This window comes from Schistocerca cancellata, chromosome 1 (assembly GCF_023864275.1).
Source record: "Schistocerca cancellata isolate TAMUIC-IGC-003103 chromosome 1, iqSchCanc2.1, whole genome shotgun sequence".
In the NCBI taxonomy this organism is placed as follows: domain Eukaryota; kingdom Metazoa; phylum Arthropoda; class Insecta; order Orthoptera; family Acrididae; genus Schistocerca; species Schistocerca cancellata.
In genome coordinates this window covers 217,630,246-217,648,875 of record NC_064626.1, presented here as the reverse complement: position 1 = coordinate 217,648,875, position 18,630 = coordinate 217,630,246, and the positions used below count along the sequence as shown (strand labels likewise).

At 44.6% G+C, this 18,630-nt stretch overlaps 1 non-coding gene across 1 annotated transcript; it reads left to right on the top strand.

Annotated features, from left to right (window-relative positions):
• Positions 1–817: 817 nt before the first annotated feature.
• Positions 818–892, top strand: Trnat-ugu (transfer RNA threonine (anticodon UGU)). Its single transcript has one exon. It is a non-coding gene; the product is annotated as a tRNA-Thr (tRNA).
• Positions 893–18,630: the final 17,738 nt, after the last annotated feature.

Genomic DNA, 18,630 nt, shown 5'->3' with positions numbered 1-18,630 from the left:
CCCTACGTCGTCCAGTAGCATCGTCGGATCTCTCCCCACTTGAGAACATTTCGAGCATTGTAGGCAGGGCCCTACGACCAGCTCGGGATTTTGACCGTCTAACGTACCAATAGGACAGTATTTGGTACAATACCGTCAGAAGGACATCCAACAACTATTATGAGTCAATGTCAAGCCGAATAACTGCTTGCACAACGACCATAGGCGGACCAACACGTTTCTGACCGGCTCAGTTAGTGAATCTCTTTTTCTTGAATAAATCATCCAATTTTTCTGCAATTGTACTTGTTCGTCAGTACATGCACATCACGTCCGCTGATATCTGTCCCATTCGGATAATTCCAGAGGTATATGAATATGAAGATGTCCGAAAGAACAGATACCATCTTCATATAGTTAAGGCAACTGGCCATTGACCTTCTTCTGTGCGGAGCTGGCCGCGGTGGTCTAGCGGTTCTAGGCGCTCAGTCCGGAACCGCGCGACTGCTACGGTCGCAGATTCGAATCCTGCCTCGGGCATGGATGTGTGTGATGTCCTCAGGTTAGTTAGGTTTAAGTAGTTCTAAGTTCTAGAGGACTGGAGACCACAGATGTTAAGTCCCATAGTGCTCAGAGCCATTTGAACCATTTTTAGCCTTCTGTGCGGATGCACACGTATTGCCCGAACTCTTACGGGACTCGGTAAGATTGTCTGCCGCGAGTAATGAGTGTAATGGGCAGGGGCACTACGAGTGTAGTGTGTGGACATTAAGTTGGAAATGTGGGTCTCACGGGGAGCGTTCAAGGGATAAATCCCTGCAGTCGCACTATCCTCGGAGCCCTTGGTGGCTCAGATGGATAGAGCGTCTGCCGTGTAAGCAGGATGTCCTGGGTTCGAGTCCCGGTCGGGGCATACATTTCCAACTGTCCCCGTTGATGTATATCAACGCCTGTCGACAGCATAGGGTCTTGATTTAATTATCATTTAATTCCAGAGATGGACGAATGTGTTATTGATAGTTCAATTTGTGAAGCTCTTTTTCTCCAATGAATAATCCAATTTTTCTGAAATTGTAGTCATTTGCTTGTCTGTGCATGTACAAAACATCTGCCGATTGCCGTCCCGTTGGGACAATGCCTTCGTGGTGTGTCGTTTCGCTTTTTTAAATCTTAGAGTGTCTTAGTCACTTCCTTATAAGAACACACTGGCCGCTTTACTACGCTGTGGATGGTGCAGACTGGTACCACTCAGTCGTGTGACTTTCCACCGCTGACGTAAGCCATGGCTCTGAAGTGCTCTTAATGTGCCACTCGGTTGTATGGAATCAGTACAGTAAGACCAGTAAGATGGGTACATGTGGGACGTGACAGAATAACAGAAAGGACGTATCTTGTTTGTTTGTGCCCATGACCAGAACGCGAATGAGATTGTCCGATTTCTTGGCGAACGCAACGTGGATTTTCCAACGTGTTCGCGGCCAGGTAATGCGGCGTGACAATAGTGACTGTAGACAGACCCTAACCGACAGGACTCGGAGACGATTGTTACGTCTTGTATATGACAATCAGTTTGAAACGCGACAGGAATTGCTGCTGTTGTTGAATACAGGTCCACGTCAAGTCAGTTTCTGGACGAGCACTGCCCAAGGAACTGAATGCAATGGACGTTTGCAGGTTTGTTTTTATAATGATAAAAAATAACGTTTGGAGTCGGGTACCTCGCAAAGAGCCATTGGGCGTTTCAGCCGACCAGGCAACATGATTCTAGTAATAAAGGGTCCAGTCTCGATGATCCTATGCCCACTGAAATCGTAAATGACGATTTCACTTGATAAACAAGGGAACATGTAGAACTCTGTGCAGTGAATACACATCTTAAACAATGTGCGCAGAATGCTATGGTCGGTAACAGTTGTGCCGACACCGTCACTGTACTCAACTATCAAATCTCCCACTGGTCGCCACATATCCTTCTTCACGGAGCGTGCAAGCCTCCACGTGTTCCACGTTCTACGGATACGCCCAAAAACATACGTTTTTCATATTAGGTGCATTAGGCTGCCACCTATTGCCACTCACGGACTTCGAACGTGGTCAGGTGATTGGGTGTCCCTTGTGTCATACGCCTGCACGCGAGATTTCCACACTCCTAAACATTCCTAGGTCCACTATTTCCAATAGCTGCAACTCATGGTTTCACTGCACTTTGACCACTTCCCACCGGCGCTCAGGACAGTAGCACGTGAACAGCGGTCCAACTTCGCTGTTTCTGATACGCTCTTTCCCAGATGTACGGCCATAACAATTTGCTGTTTGTCATAGTCGCTTACGGCAGTGGATTTTCCCATCTGCAGTCCATGTCTTCAGTAGAATGATTCCCCTCTCGTCTTTGATTCTCCTATATACACTCCTGGAAATTGAAATAAGAACACCGTGAATTCATTGTCCCAGGAAGGGGAAACTTTATTGACACATTCCTGGGGTCAGATACATCACATGATCACACTGACAGAACCACAGGCACATAGAGACAGGCAACAGAGCATGCACAATGTCGGCACTAGTACAGTGTATATCCACCTTTCGCAGCAATGCAGGCTGCTATTCTCCCATGGAGACGATCGTAGAGATGCTGGATGTAGTCCTGTGGAACGGCTTGCCATGCCATTTCCACCTGGCGCCTCAGTTGGACCAGCGTTCGTGCTGGACGTGCAGACCACGTGAGACGACGCTTCATCCAGTCCCAAACATGCTCAATGGGGGACAGATCCGGAGATCTTGCTGGCCAGGGTAGTTGACTTACACCTTCTAGAGCACGTTGGGTGGCACGGGATACATGCGGACGTGCATTGTCCTGTTGGAACAGCAAGTTCCCTTGCCGGTCTAGGAATGGTAGAACGATGGGTTCGATGACGGTTTGGATGTACCGTGCACTATTCAGTGTCCCCTCGACGATCACCAGTGGTGTACGGCCAGTGTAGGAGATCGCTCCCCACACCATGATGCCGGGTGTTGGCCCTGTGTGCCTCGGTCGTATGCAGTCCTGATTGTGGCGCTCACCTGCACGGCGCCAAACACGCATACGACCATCATTGGCACCAAGGCAGAAGCGACTCTCATCGCTGAAGACGACACGTCTCCATTCGTCCCTCCATTCACGCCTGTCGCGACACCACTGGAGGCGGGCTGCACGATGTTGGGGCGTGAGCGGAAGACGGCCTAACGGTGTGCGGGACCGTAGCCCAGCTTCAGGGAGACGGTTGCGAATGGTCCTCGCCGATACCCCAGGAGCAACAGTGTCCCTAATTTGCTGGGAAGTGGCGGTGCGGTCCCCTACGGCACTGCGTAGGATCCTACGGTCTTGGCGTGCATCCGTGCGTCGCTGCGGTCCGGTCCCAGGTCGACGGGCACGTGCACCTTCCGCCGACCACTGGCGACAACATCGACGTACTGTGGAGACCTCACGCCCCACGTGTTGAGCAATTCGGCGGTACGTCCACTCGGCCTCCCGCGTGCCCACTATACGCCCTCGCTCAAAGTCCGTCAACTGCACATACGGTTCACGTCCACGCTGTCGCGGCATGCTACCAGTGTTAAAGACTGCGATGGAGCTCCGTATGCCACGGCAAACTGGCTGACACTGACGGCGGCGGTGCACAAATGCTGCGCAGCTAGCGCCATTCGACGGCCAACACCGCGGTTCCTGGTGTGTCCGCTGTGCCGTGCGTGTGATCATTGCTTGTACAGCCCTCTCGCAGTGTCCGGAGCAAGTATGGTGGGTCTGACACACCGGTGTCAATGTGTTCTTTTTTCCATTTCCAGGAGTGTATTTACTTATTGTGACACATGCTGCAATGCCATCAGGTAGCATTCAATCACGCGATGGACAGCGATCTCAGTGTTTTGGCTGATCACTATAGCCAAGTCTCTGCGTAGTGCATGGCGGTAGGTACTTCGTGCCAACATTAGCTACATTTGGTAATCTTCCATTTGTACATTCAGCGAGCGAAAAATGACTGTCTATACGTCACTATATGTGCTGTAGCCTCGCTACTGTTTGGGCATTAATGAATAAAATAACGATGTTGCCATGATTACAATAAGAGACCATGGAAGCGGGTCGGATGGAAGCCAACCAAGCGTTGTTACATCTGGGGCAGCCTGGTGATACAACGAGAACTGCCGCTATGACCCCACATCGCCAGGCCGGATGAGGGGCCAGGGTCGTGATAACAATGATCCAGCAGGAAGACAGCGCTACTGCGGCAAGATTGCCTGATCACTTCACGCCCGAGCCGTATGCTCTGAAAGCACTACGTGACAAGAATTGATGCCTCGACAAAACAAGTATGCACCAAGCTCTCATAAATAACCCTCATTTTTTGGAAGAAGAAGACGATCTGGCTGCCGCAAGTTTCGAAGAGAGATCCATGCCGGTCTACGATTTGACTTGTACACTGTGTGATCAGCCGGTCGGAGTGGCCGAGCGGTTCTCGGTGCTTCAGTCTGGAACCACGCGCCCGCTACGGTCGCAGGTTCGAACCCTGCCTCGAGCATGGACGTGTGTGATGTCCTTAGGTTAGTTAGGTTTAATTAGTTCTAAGTTCTAGGGGACTGATGACCTCAGAAGTTAAGTCCCATAGTGCTCAGAGCCATTTGAACCATTTTGAACTGTGTTATCAAAAGTATCTGGGCACGCCCCCAAAAACAGTTTTTCATATTAGGTGCATTGTGCTGCCACCTATTGCCTATTGCCAGCGACCTCAGTAGTCGTTAGGCATCGTGAGAGAGCAGAATTGGGGGCTCCACGGAATTCACGGACTTCGAATGTGATCAGGTGATTGGCTGACACTTGTGTCATACGTCTGTACGCGACATTTACACACTCCTAAACATCCCTAGGTCCACAGTTTCCGACGTGGTAGTGAAGTGGAAACATGAAGGGACACGTACAGCACAAAAGCGTACAGGCCGACCTCGTCTGTTGACAGAGACCGCCAACAATTGAAGAGGGTCGTAACGTGTAATAGGCAGACATCTGTCCAGACCATCACACAGGAATTCCAAACTACATCAGGATCCACTGCAAGTACTATGAAAATTAGGCGGGAGGTTAGAAAACTTCGATCTCACGGTAGAGCGGCTGCTCATAAGCCACATATGACGCCGGTAAATGCCAAACGACGAGTGTAAACATTGGACAATTGAACAGTGAAAAAACGTTGTGTGGAGTGACGAATCAGATGGCAGGGTGTGATTATGGTGAATGCCCGGTGAACGTCGTCTGCCAGTGTGTGTAGCGCCAACAGTAAAATTCGGAGGCGGTGGTGTCATGGTGTGGTCGTGTTTTTCATAGGGGGGGGGGGGGGCGCCTTGTTGTTTTGCGTGGCATTATCACAGCACAGGCCTACATTGATGTTTTAAGCACCTTCTTGCTTCCCACTGTAGAAGAACAATTCGGGGATGGCGATTGCATCATTCAACACGGTCGAGCACCTGTTCCTAATGCACGGCCTGTGGCGGAGTGGTTACACTACAATAACATACCTGTAATGGACTGGCCTACACAGAGTCCTGACCTGAATCCTATAGAACACCTTTGGGACGTTTTGGAACGCCAATTTCGTGCCAGGCCTCACCGACCGACGTCGATACCTCTCCTCGGAGCAGCACTCCGTGAAGAATGGGCTGCCATTCCCCAAAAAACTTTCCAGTACCTGACTGAACGTTTGCCTGCGAGCGTGGAAGATTTCATGAAGGCTACAGGTGGGCCAGCACCATACTGAATTCCAGGATTACCGATGCTGTAAGTCGTTTTCAGCTAGGTGTCAGGATACTTTTGACCACATAGTATATCTACAAGCTGCCATCACAAGACTTGGCCTCCACTAACTGTAGACCTACTGTTGGCACTATAGCTGGTATTGTCAACTCGATGGCTCCCAGCCAGTGGGACACCACTGAGCCAGTCGAGGCCAGATTTGCTGTTCAAGCTGTTCAAGACCTGTACGGTGCAGCCACCCAACCACTTTCCACTGCACAGGCATAAAGCTACTGTCCATCTCTATCTGCAAGGGCAGATAGCTGTCTTCCTCTACAGGATCCACCACAGTAGGATTGCGCGCATTCCAGGGCGTCGTGCCCTGAGCGATGAAACTGTGCCCAATCTGTGCACACGCAGCCGCGTTCACCTCATTTCAGCATTTCCGCTGAGTCGCTGGCGTCACCATTTCTCCAGGCGAGAGACACAGCCGGCTGCTTATGGCCAAAGGCAGCCCGCTTACCTCAGCACCTCCACACCTGCTGTCTTCAGCAGACGCCCTGGAGGACGTTGCCACCGCAAAGCACTATTATTATTGTCGTAGTGTGTGCAAGCGCTCCACTGCTACCCCGCCCACGGTGGTGAATTGTTGGCTCCTGACTCCTGCAACACAGTTACATCATCATAGTGCTGTCCACTCCCGGCCATTGCTGTGCAATGATCTCTGTCATCTTATTCTCATCATACCAAAGCGATACATAGGATGGAGGCAACGGAATGGTCACATTCTTCTCCTCGAATTACAGATTCTCATAACTTACCCAACATGATTTCATGAGAAATTAGAAAGATTCCCCTTTTAACTACCCCGAGCATTTAATATTTTTGTACGTGCTATATCCGCCTGCTCCGATTCTAGCAGATCACCCCTAAATTCTATCGATATTTACTGTCATGCCTGCTCGATAAACACTCCAAACGCTGGAATACACTTGAATTGGTTGCACTGTAACCCATACGGCGAACGGCGGAAGTGTAAAAGGCTGACAGTCTACAACTGTGGCGACAGAGGTACGTTCAACTGTCAGCGGTTATCTGTCGCTTACAACGTGTAATTCCTTGTATACGCTTTCCATTACAAGTGCACTGCACTTTCTAGAACCTTTCCAACAGATCTACGATATCCGTTTGCCTTCCCAAACGCTGATTTTATGCGTTCGTCTCATTTCATGTCGTTCCTTAGTATTACACCAAAAAATACGATGAGGTGTGCTCAAGACGATCAGCACTATTCGTGTAATAGGATGCTATTGGTTTTTGCCTCCTCGCTACAGGTATTATCTTGCACAAACCTAAATTTAAAAAATAGCTGCCTATCATTACTCCAAGTTTAAATTTTGTCCACGTTTCCTTCCGATCACCCTTCGACGATATCTTGAAAGCGGCACCTCCTCTTTGGTCAGCTGAATCCTTACTGTTACAAGAGGAGCATGTGCAATACTCACTGCCTTCACAAAATTATACATGAGTTATCCTTGTACTTGGCCACTGTGAACAAGGACAACACCGGCACAATTAAATTAACCAACTGGCTAAATAACAGGTTACATTTATTTTTGTAATTGGTCGCCTAACCAGGGAAAGAAGATGTCAAATTAAAAGCCTTTCAGCCGTCAATTTTCAGCCTTATTTTATTGGGCAACCAGTTTCAGCGTTCTACTACGCCATCTTCAGGCCCCTGACCTACGTGAAGGAATAATCCACCTCGCTTGTGATCAAAACAGGGGCCAGCAATACTGGTATTGTAATTTCCTAAACTTTCCCGGCGATTTTGTGACATCTCGTTGAATCGGGTGTACTGCCGGTGGTCTGCGTTTATCTAACATAATATATCGACGTTGTACCTCGGCGTCTTCATCAGTTGCTTCCTGTGACTGAACGACAGGCTTTTTTTTTCTTTATTGTGATTTTTATCACCTTACACAAGGCGGGCTGTCAGCAGCTGAGTACGCCGCTCTTCAGCCTTGAGTGTTACAATAAGTAATACATAGAGGGGGCACAGAGAATACAATCAAAACGGCGGGCAAAACAATGTAGACACTAAAAAACAAAAAACATGGAGCCGTTCACGCTGGACGAGAAAACATCACTGACACTAGTTGACACGGCGCACATAACATGGATGATGGCGACGGTACACGTGAACAGTGGCGGCGTGACGGCGAACAAACACTAAACACAAACGAAGGCACACACACGAGACACTGATGGCGATGACCTCCGGCGCGCGAATGTTCACTGTGCGTGTGCGAGTCCGGGGACCTGCCAAGGGAGGAGGAGGAGGAAGGGGAGTGGGAGAGCGAGAGGGGAGAGCAGAGATGCCACGGGCAGGGGAGATAGGAGGAGGGAGGAAGGGGGAGGGGACGCCTGGGGGAAGAAGGGTCGAGGGAGGGGCCGGGGAAAAAGGAAAGAGAAGGGAAGGGAAGAGAAGGGAGGGAGGGTGCCTAAAGGAAAGGACACCGGAAGTGGGGGTGGGGCAGGGTCAAAGTTGATAGGAGGGGCAGATGGAGGGGAGGAGGACATCATCAGGGAGGGGGAGCTGGCGGAAGCTACCTTGGGAAGAGGGTAAGGAGGGTGGAGAAATGGATACCGGGTGGGACGTGGGAATACAGGCGTGGCAGCAGGCGGGGGTGGGAGAGGATCGGGGAGACTAGCGGGTGAGGAGGATCGAGTTTACGGGAGGTGTACAGGATCTGTATCCTTTCAAGGAAAAGGAGGAGGTGGGAGAAGGGGATGAGATCGTACAGGATCTGCGTGGGAGAGGGGAGACAGATGCGATAGGCGAGACGGAGAGCATGGCGTTCAAGGATTTGGAGGGATTTATAAAAGGCAGGGGGGGGGGCGGAGATCCAAGCCAGATGGGCATAACAAAGGATAGGGCGGATGAGGGATTTATAGGTGTGGAGGATGGTGGAGGGGTCCAGACCCCACGTACGGCCAGAGAGGAGCTTGAGGAGACTGAGTCGGGAGCGTGCCTTGGCTTGGATTGTCCAGAGGTGGGGAGTCCAGGAGAGGCGACGGTCGAGGGTGACGCCAAGGTACTTAAGGGTGGGAGTGAGGGCGATAGGACGGCCATAGATGGTGAGATAGAAAACAAGGAGGTGGAAAGAAGGGGTGGTTTTGCCTGCAATGATTGCCTGGGTTTTGGAGGGATTGACCTTGAGCAACCACTGGTTGCACCAATCGGTGAACCGGTAAAGATGGGATTGGAGAAGGTGCTGGGAGCGCTGCAGGGTGGGGGCAAGGGCAAGGAAGGCAGTGTCATCGGCAAACTGGAGAAGGTGGAAGGGGGGGTGACGGCGGCGGCATGTCCGCCGTGTACAAAAGATACAGAACGGGGGAGAGGACGGAGCCTTGGGGCACACCGGCGGAGGGAAAAAAGGTGTAGGAATCTGTGTTATGGATGGTGACATAGGAAGGACGGCGGGAGAGAAAGGAGCCGATCAGACGGACGTAGTTAATGGGAATGGCGAAGGTTTGGAGCTTGAGGAGGAGACCGGAATGCCATACGCGGTCATAAGCACGTTCGAGGTCCAGGGAGAGGAAGATTGCGGAGCGATGGGAATTAAGCTGACTCGGAAAGGAGATGAGTGAGGTGAAGGAGAAGGTCGTCGGAAGAGAAGGACGGCCGAAAGCCACACTGGGTAACGGGAAGGAGGCGGTGCTGGCGGAGATGCTGGTGGATGCGGCGGGTGAGGATGGATTCCAGGACCCTGCTGAAGACTACGACAGGCTCACCGTGTCCCGTATTTATGTGTGGACGGTGTCTGTCGTTCCTTACACCTTCCGCTCCCGTTGCGACTGTGTCGGTTGGTCGTCAGATGTTCTGTCTCCCGTACGCGCCCGCTTCCGCTGTTTTCCCCGGTGGCGCCCGTTTCATGGCGTACAGTTCTAGGTCCACGCCCGCCGGGCACTGTCGACAGGCTGCGTTTGCTGTAGGTGACCGTTCCGACTTTCTCCAGCGCCCCTCTCATTCTCCTGGTCTTGTGTTTTCTTCCGTTGTTTTTGTAATAGGTCCAAAGTCGGGTTCCACGCCGTGCTGAGTTGGTACCCAGCCTCCCAGTTTATCAAGTTCTCTGTCGTCTTGATTTCAATCGATTCAGTGATGATGCTGTCCCAAAATTTGGGGGTCTGAGATAAGATCCTGGTTTTATCATAATTCATGGTGTGCTCAAGTTCCAAGCAGTATTCAGCTATTGCCGATTTAGTGGCTTGTCGTAGCCTGATATGCCTTTGGTGCTCTTTACATCTTATACCAACGGTCCTGGTGGTCTGGCCAATGTAAGACACACCGCATTCACATGGTATATGGTAGATACCTGGTTTTCTCAATCCCAGATCATCCTTAACCGTTCCAAGAAGCGCCCTTATCTTGTTTGGTGGGCAGAACACACTCTTGATATTGTGCTTTTTCAGTATCCTGCTGATCGTAGCTGATATAGGTCCTGCATACGATAGAAAGGCTACCCTTCTGGTCTCTTCTTCTTGTTCTTCTCCCTCAGTATCAAAAATGGCTCTGAGTACTATGGGACTTAACTTCTGAGGTCATCAGTCCCCTAGAACTTAGAACTACTTAAACCTAACTAACCTAAGGACATCACACACATCCATGCCCGAGGCAGGATTCGAACCTGCGACCGTAGCGGTCGCGCGGTTCCAGACTGAAGCGCCTAGAACTGCCAGGCCACTACGGCCGGCCCCTCAGTATCAGGTCGTGTGGAGGGATGTAGCGCATTGCGGATGTCCCTTCTTGAGTATTCGTTGGCTGTGAACACTTGCTGTAGGTGTTCTAACTATGCTGCCAAGCTGCCTGAGTTGGACAGTGTTTTGTCTCGGTGAACAAGTGTTCTCACAGGGAAACCTCCCCATCGCACCCCCCTCAGATTTAGTTATAAGTTGGCACAGTGGATAGGCCTTGAAAAACTGAACACAGATCTATCGAGAAAACAGGAAGAAGATGTGTGGAACTATGAAGAAAATAAGCAAAATATACAAACTGAGTAGTCCATGCGCAAGATAGGCAGCATCAAGGACAATATGAGCTCAGGAGCGCCGTGGTCGCGTGGTTAGCGTGAGCGGTTGCGGAGTTAGAGGTTCCTGGTTCGAATTTTCCCTCGAATGAAAAGTTTATTTTTTATTTTCAGACAATTATTATCTAACAAACTCTTATGTTTTCATTACTTTTTTGGAAGTGATTGTCCCATCCACAAGAAAACCTAAATCGGGCAAGGTAGAAGAATCTTTTTACCCGTTCGCCAAGTGTACAAGTTAGGTGGGTCGACACCATATTCCTGTCATGTGACGCACATGCCGCCACCAGTGTCGTATAGAATATATCAGACGTGTTTTCCTTTGGAGGAATCGGTTGACCTATGACCTTGCGGCACGTCCTTTCATCTACTAATCACAAGGTTTTGTGGTGCGGTGGAAAACACACAGACACAGAGACGTCAATGAACGAACGGACAGATCATACTGAAACGCGTACGTTTCATAGGCAGCGATGGCGAGCCGCAGAATCTCTGACCAGAGAGCATGTAGTCAGTTCTGTTGCGAGGCAGTGGTGGTACGTAGCGAGTCGCGAGAGCATGTAGTACAGTTGCGAGTTAGCTTGTGTGTGAGGAGTCGGCGAGCGCCGACATGGAACTCTGGTCGGTATTCAGGACGAGGTATATTGTTAAATAAGGTAATGAAGCAGCTTTGCGCACATATGATAATGTAATGTAAATTAACTGTAACTAATTTGTTCAAGAATCGCCCCAATAATAATTTTGTTTTTAAACCAACCATTTTTTAACAAAGAATCCCTTTTTTGAAATAATATTTTCCTTGCATTTCCTTAAAGAAAAGTTTCCCTTAAATTCAAAACATATATATATATATATATATATATATATATATATTTGCGATGCATTTCCTCCAAGCTATGGCGAAAAATAAGAGCAGATGCAGTATTATTGAGGTAAGAATTTGAGTTTAATCAGGGCCTGAAGATCGACAGTTCGGTCTATTTGCGTTTTCATTGTCACTGAGATTTCATTCTTTGTATTGAATTGACTTTGTTTTTTGTGGGAGGTTACACATGGGTCAGATTGCTAGTTCTCATTTAATTGTCATTGTCAATAAATTATTTTATTTGCTGGTAAGTTACACAAGGTTCTGTTCTCGTTAACATTTAAATAATTGTCTTTGAAATTTTGCGGGAAGGTTACACTTGGCTCCATTTATATTAAATAATTGTCCTGAGAAATTTTTGTGGGGAGGTTACACTTGGCGTATTTCGTTGAGAATCTTCTGATACGTAGCCAGATATCTGCTCTTATTTGCTTAAATATAATTAGCATTTGGCGCAACGCTTTTACTAATTTGTGACTTTCTTTCCTGAGATCATCGCCAATTCGTTGCTCTGTTGTATTTGTGTTTGTTGCTTTTTGCTTTGTGCTTATTTCATTTGTGAATAATTGTGACTACTGTAAAAATGCCGCGAAAGACTGTGAACATTGTATCGCGAGGTATAATGAATGAAACTACCGACTCATACAACTTTACCAATAGTACTTGTGACACGCAGTGTAATGATGATAATCCTGCGTTCACTGACAATCAGTGCGTTCCAACCGCTAATGATGATTTTTGTATTAATGATGAACAAATGAACTCAGTTATGTCCTCTGTTGATTTGACGACAATCGATGACGCGGGGCGTTCTGTTGTAATGAGCGCTGGCCAGCTTAACACAGCCGGTTTACTAAATTCACGTGACGAACAGACAAATTTGTCTAATGAAAATGAACAGGATACACAAAGTAGGATGGATTTATTTAATTCCGAAATAGTAACTGACAGTGTACATCCGACTGGCAAATCTTTTTGTAAATTACAGAATGACCAAATGGTCACACAAAACGCGACAATTGCAGATACACCATCAAACAGTACAGAGAATAGAGTAGGTAATGTTACCTTGGAACAAATTATGGCAATATTGATACAACGGGGTGAAAAATACGACAAGCTTATTGAAGATAGCAAACGATCTAGGGAAAATTTCAAACAACTTAATGAAAGTTTCAAACAGACGAATGAAACATACGACAAACTTAATGAAAGTTTCGACAACCATTACAAACAACTTAATGAAAGTTTCGACAACCATTTCAAACAACTTAGCGAAACGATTGATGAAAGTTTCAAACTGACGAGCGAAAAACAAGACAACCTTAATGAACAGAACAAACAAGTTAGTGAACAGATTACAGCGGTTACCGTGCAATGTCATGATACTAAAGAACAATTACGTGAGGATACTAAGGCTTGTGCTAATAACAGTAATGAAGAAATTGGCACTGTTGCACAAGAATTAAGTAGTACACGTGTAGGCACAACAGAATCACATAAAGACGATATTAATGCAGTCACTGAACAATATTCAGCAAACGCAACACAGATACACGAAATTAATGCAGTCACTGAACAATGCCCTAAAAACGCAGTACAGATACGCGACGAGTTTAATTTAGAGTTACCAGAAATTTCACACAATGTGAATGCGGAAGTCGATAATAAAAGTGAACAACAGAACAACCAAATTGACGAACGTGTTAAAGTGACAGAAATGAGAAGTGTTTCAGTCACTAATACGTCTCAGAATACGCCACGTTGCGAGTATTTGTCACACTCAAATAGCCAGTGTCATTTAGGCAATTTACACAAACTACATGACTTAGAATACGAAGTGACAGAGACAAATAAATTCTTATGCAATCGTGAACCTGTTCACACGTTGAGAGACGATAACGTTGATCACAAGCAATTCTTATCCGTAAGAAAATATAAGGTATTCGAAAATGACAGAGCACATGTACACGACGAGTTTAATTTAAAGTCACCAGAACTTTCACACACTGTGAATACGGAAGTCGATGGTAAATTTGAACGACAAAACAACCAAAATGACGAACGTATTAAAGTAACAGAAATGAAAAATGTTTCACTGAATAACACAGCACAGCGTACGGCACATTTCGATCGTTTCTCACACTCGTGCAGCCAGTGTAACTTGAGTAATTTACAGAAGCTACGTGACTTAAAACTTGAAAAGCTACGCAACTTGAAATCCGAAATGACACAGACAAACAGATTCTCACACAAACATGAATGTGTTCTCAAATTCAGTGATGAGAACGTAGATCACGAGCAATCTTTATCCGTAAGAAAATCTAAGGAATTTAATAATGACAGAGCACAGATACACGATTTGAACTGTATACGACAAATTATTTTTATACTTTCAATAGCATTACGTGTAATGCAGAAATTTGAATTAGCATGGATACAGCAATTTGTTTGTGAATTTTTACCACCATTGGCTGTAATGCAAAAGCTGAAATTTATTTGCAGCGCGTAATTAACCTCAGGGGATTCATTACGCTTTAATGAATATGTGCCGTAGCGAGCATAGGGCCCCGAGCTGTAGTAGTGCTGTTTCATCTTTAGTTTTCTGCACTGCTGCCTTCTCTTCTACTATCCTTTATATCTATCAAAACAGCTCTTTAACTATTGCTCTATCTAGAATTAAGAAACGTAGTAGTGTTTCATCTTTAGTTTTCTGCACTGCTGCCTTCTCTTCTACTATCCTTTATATCTATCAAAACAGCTCTTTAACTATTGCTCTATCTAGAATTAAGAAACGTAGTAGTAAAAAAACCGAATATGACAAATTTTTACTGAAAGTGACAATTTTTATTAGGCACTCCAGAACTACCAGCGTAATTTTAATAACAGGCAAAATTTTAATCATCAGTATGTACAAAATTATCTGCAGTCGCAAACACATTTTGGTAACAATAGACGTTTTCTTCGCAACAGCATGAAAGTCAACCGATTAGCATACCTAACCAACAATGCAGTCTACAAGGTCAACCAAACTTTATTGTTTCGCCGCTTGCACATATAGTCTCAGCTCCAACAAATAGTAACGCACGGCAGCAAAGAATAACTACGTACCTAAAACACAATATTTCAATTCCTATCGTAATGTACCATATACAAATGACTATCATGACAAACGTAAAATTAATGAGCACAATTTTCAGCGTACATTTAATAACAGTCGATCTTTTCAGCAGCAAGAATATCAGCAACAACATATTATCATGAATGGACCAGACAATAGGTGTCATCCATAGCGTAACACGTCAGCAAGAAATAACAGATCAGTACAAATAGTTGGAATGCCACAGCATCCTCCTGAAAATAGTAACACGTCTGATAGAATTTGATTAAAATACAGTACAGGTTGCATATTCCAGTAACGCAAGCAATAATTTTGACACGCAGAATCTTGTTCACGAAAATGTTATTTGAAACACGCTTTGTTGAATGTACCACTTTTATCACACCCAGATCTTACCAAAAATTTTTCCATTGCCACAGACAGTTCTAACACCGCTTTAGGCGTACACATTTTTCAGGAAATTGAAGAAGATGGCTCTACAGTAATTAAAAAAAATCGCATTTGCAAGCCGCATTTTGTCACTTGCTGAACGAAATTACTCCGTTACAGAACTGGAAACATAATGTGTTGTATGGGCTTTCACGAGATTTAGGCACTTTCTTTATGGCAGACATACCACCGGTTTACACAGATCACAGAGCGATACAATTTTACTTTCAGCTAAATTTACTCACGACAGGTTAAGTAGATGGAAACTTTATTTACAGGAATTTAATTTTACAATTGTTCACATTCCCGGCACACAAAATGTTATAGCAGACGCATTATCTCGTTCTCTCAGTAACAATCAGCAAGATGTCGCAACAAACTTCTGCAAAGCAAATTTCAGCGTCATGTACATTCAACAAGTTGCAATTGAAAATTTTATTTCATCGTCATTACAGGACATAGCACAAGAGCAAAATAAAGACAACGTATGGAAAGAAATTAAACACCTTTGGCAAGATAAGAATAATGTTACGATTAGACACCACTACATTGTACGCAATGACATTCTGTTTCGCCGCTCTCATCCAGACAGCAACAATTGGTTATTATGCATTCCTGACGAACTGGTTAACAAATTAATTTGGTATATTCATTTAAGTTATGCACATTACGGAGCCAGAAAATGTTTTCTTATACTGAGACTTATTTTAACAACATGGAAAAACGTATACGACGGGTTTTAGCGTCATGCAAAATTTGCCAGAAAGCTAAGTCAGACACCACTTCACACATTCCTCCGTTATATCCCATTATACCTGTTAAATTAAGACATATGGCCGCAGTAGACATTTTTGCTCCAATTCCGAGAACTAATAGAGGTTTCTGCTACATATTTGTCGCTGTTGAACTCACTTCAAAATTTGTTACCTTCACTCCGTTACGCAAAGCTACTGCCAAAACTGTTTCAAATGCATTTGTAAAGCATTTTCTATTTCATGTAGGGCATGTGATGAAAGTAATTTCTGACAATGGATCACAATTTCGTTCTGCTATATGGACACGCATGTTACGAGCTAGAAACATTTCTCCGATCTATATATCCGAGTACCATGCTTCTTCGAACCCTTGTGAGCGATTAATGAAAGAAATTGGTAAACTGTGTAGGATATACTGCCACAAAAGACATATTGATTGGGACCACACATACACTCATTCCAGGATGTAATTAATTCCATTCCAAATGAATCCACTATGCTATCTCCGTCTGTTATACTGAAAAACGTTGAACCACCAAACAAAATTAAAGAATTAGTAACATTTCCTACATCTCATCGACTACGACACCATGAAATAATTGACATTGCGCTGAACAACATCAAACGTGCCGCAGAGCGCCGGAGAAGACAACAAAAACAGGTTTGTACACGCCGAGACTTCCACGTTGGACAGAAGATATTAGTACGAACACACTATTTATCCAACAAAATAAAAGGTAAGTGCAGTAAATTTGAACTTCTATACGCAGGTCCATATCGGATTCGCAGCATTCCTCACCCCAATGTTGTACACGTTGAAACTTTGAGAAAGAGAAAAAGTAAAGGTAACCACCATGTCTCCAATATTAAACCCTTTATTGAATGAAGACACTTTATGATTTGACATGCTGTAATGGCATTTACTAATTTTTATGATCACGTATGCAATTATACTCACATGAACACTTACTGATGATTATCGTATTTTTCTTGGCAAGTGCCCGGTAAGGTAAGGTTAGCAGGTCGCTCTTCTTGTCGATTACACGTCAGACCGTGCATATTTTTCCAGACGAACTTACACATTTTATGACCACTTATGCAATTATATTTATGTGACTACTTACTGATGATTGTATTTTTTCTTGGCAAGTGCTCGGCAAGATAAGGTTAGCAGGTCGCTTTTCTTGTCGTTACACATCAGACCGTGCACATTTTCTATTTTATTTTTGTATGTATGATTATTTTCCTGTTTTGTTTGTATGCACTGTGAAATAGTTAAGGTATAACACACCAGTTGACTTTGACATTTTTTGCCCTATGATATCTCAACATCGTGACTATTTTACATTTTTCTTTTTTTTTTGCTGCTGCATTGTGATATTCTCTGTACATTTTTGCCTTTGAACACTGTCTATGCTTTTGACATATTACGTTTTCTGTCATGTTATGCTGTATGCTTAATTATGTTACTATAAATCAGTCATTATTTAGTGGGTATATGATGTAAATGCAAGGCATTAATCTTTGTTCATCAATTTCAGAAAGAAATGATGCGTAAATGAAATAAATTAAACGGAAATGGGAATTTCACCTACGGAATAGACGAAGGAGGATACAAAAAATGGATCAGAATTAACAAGAATATACAATACACATCGCAGAATAGCAGTCTTAACTAATTTTTTCTTTCAGAAGACGAGGCGATTGATGCAGGCTGTCAGACAGAACTACACATCTTAGTTTTAGTGATGAAATATGATAGAGATAAGGAATAATTGTATAATGAATAATGAAGTGATATTTTTTTGCAGATGATAATGAGTGATGATGAATAATGATGAAGAATATGCTACTATGAATAATGAAGTTTTTCTTTACAGGTGATGATAATGATGGAGTTATGGATAATGAAGTGATGGATAATGAAGTTTTTTTTTTCTTTACAGATGAGTATGATGTTGAAGTTTATGTATTTATGCTATGTAGTTATTTAAGTATTTGTTGCAGTTTGCTTTGACAGCAGGTGTTATATTGCATAGTAGCATGACGGAAGGTTTTGGAAAGGACAGCTATGGAACATATTTTTTTTATGCACATTTCACTACCTGTTAATTCGAAGTTCACTACTTTTCAGCATAGTATACGTTTCTTCTTTCAGCTCAATAATCCATTTTGTATTTTTTCCAGCAGAAGCTTTTCATGATACTTACTAAACCTGTTACTTATTATACCTGTACTAGCACTTACATTTTTTTTACCCAGTTGTGTCTATCATTTATAAATGTGATTACATATACTTCCTTGTTTCATAACCTTGCTACAGCTGACTCATGACGAATGACGTTATACATTTTCCAATTACAGGAACAACCTAGAAGCAATTTTTTTTCTTTTTCTCTTCTTGCTTTCCCTTATAATTACCCAAAGCAATGCATTGCTAACAAAAAAAATTGTAGTACCAGCTCCAAATAATGCTACCCATTTAAGAGAGTTCTGAATAATACTGAATAATTAAAAATGATTTGTACTATTCAATACTTGCTGGCCAATGAGTGCCAATAATTAGTGTAACTAAATGTATTATGTTAATACTATACCATTGATTAGCTCCTATTTTCAATTATGATTTT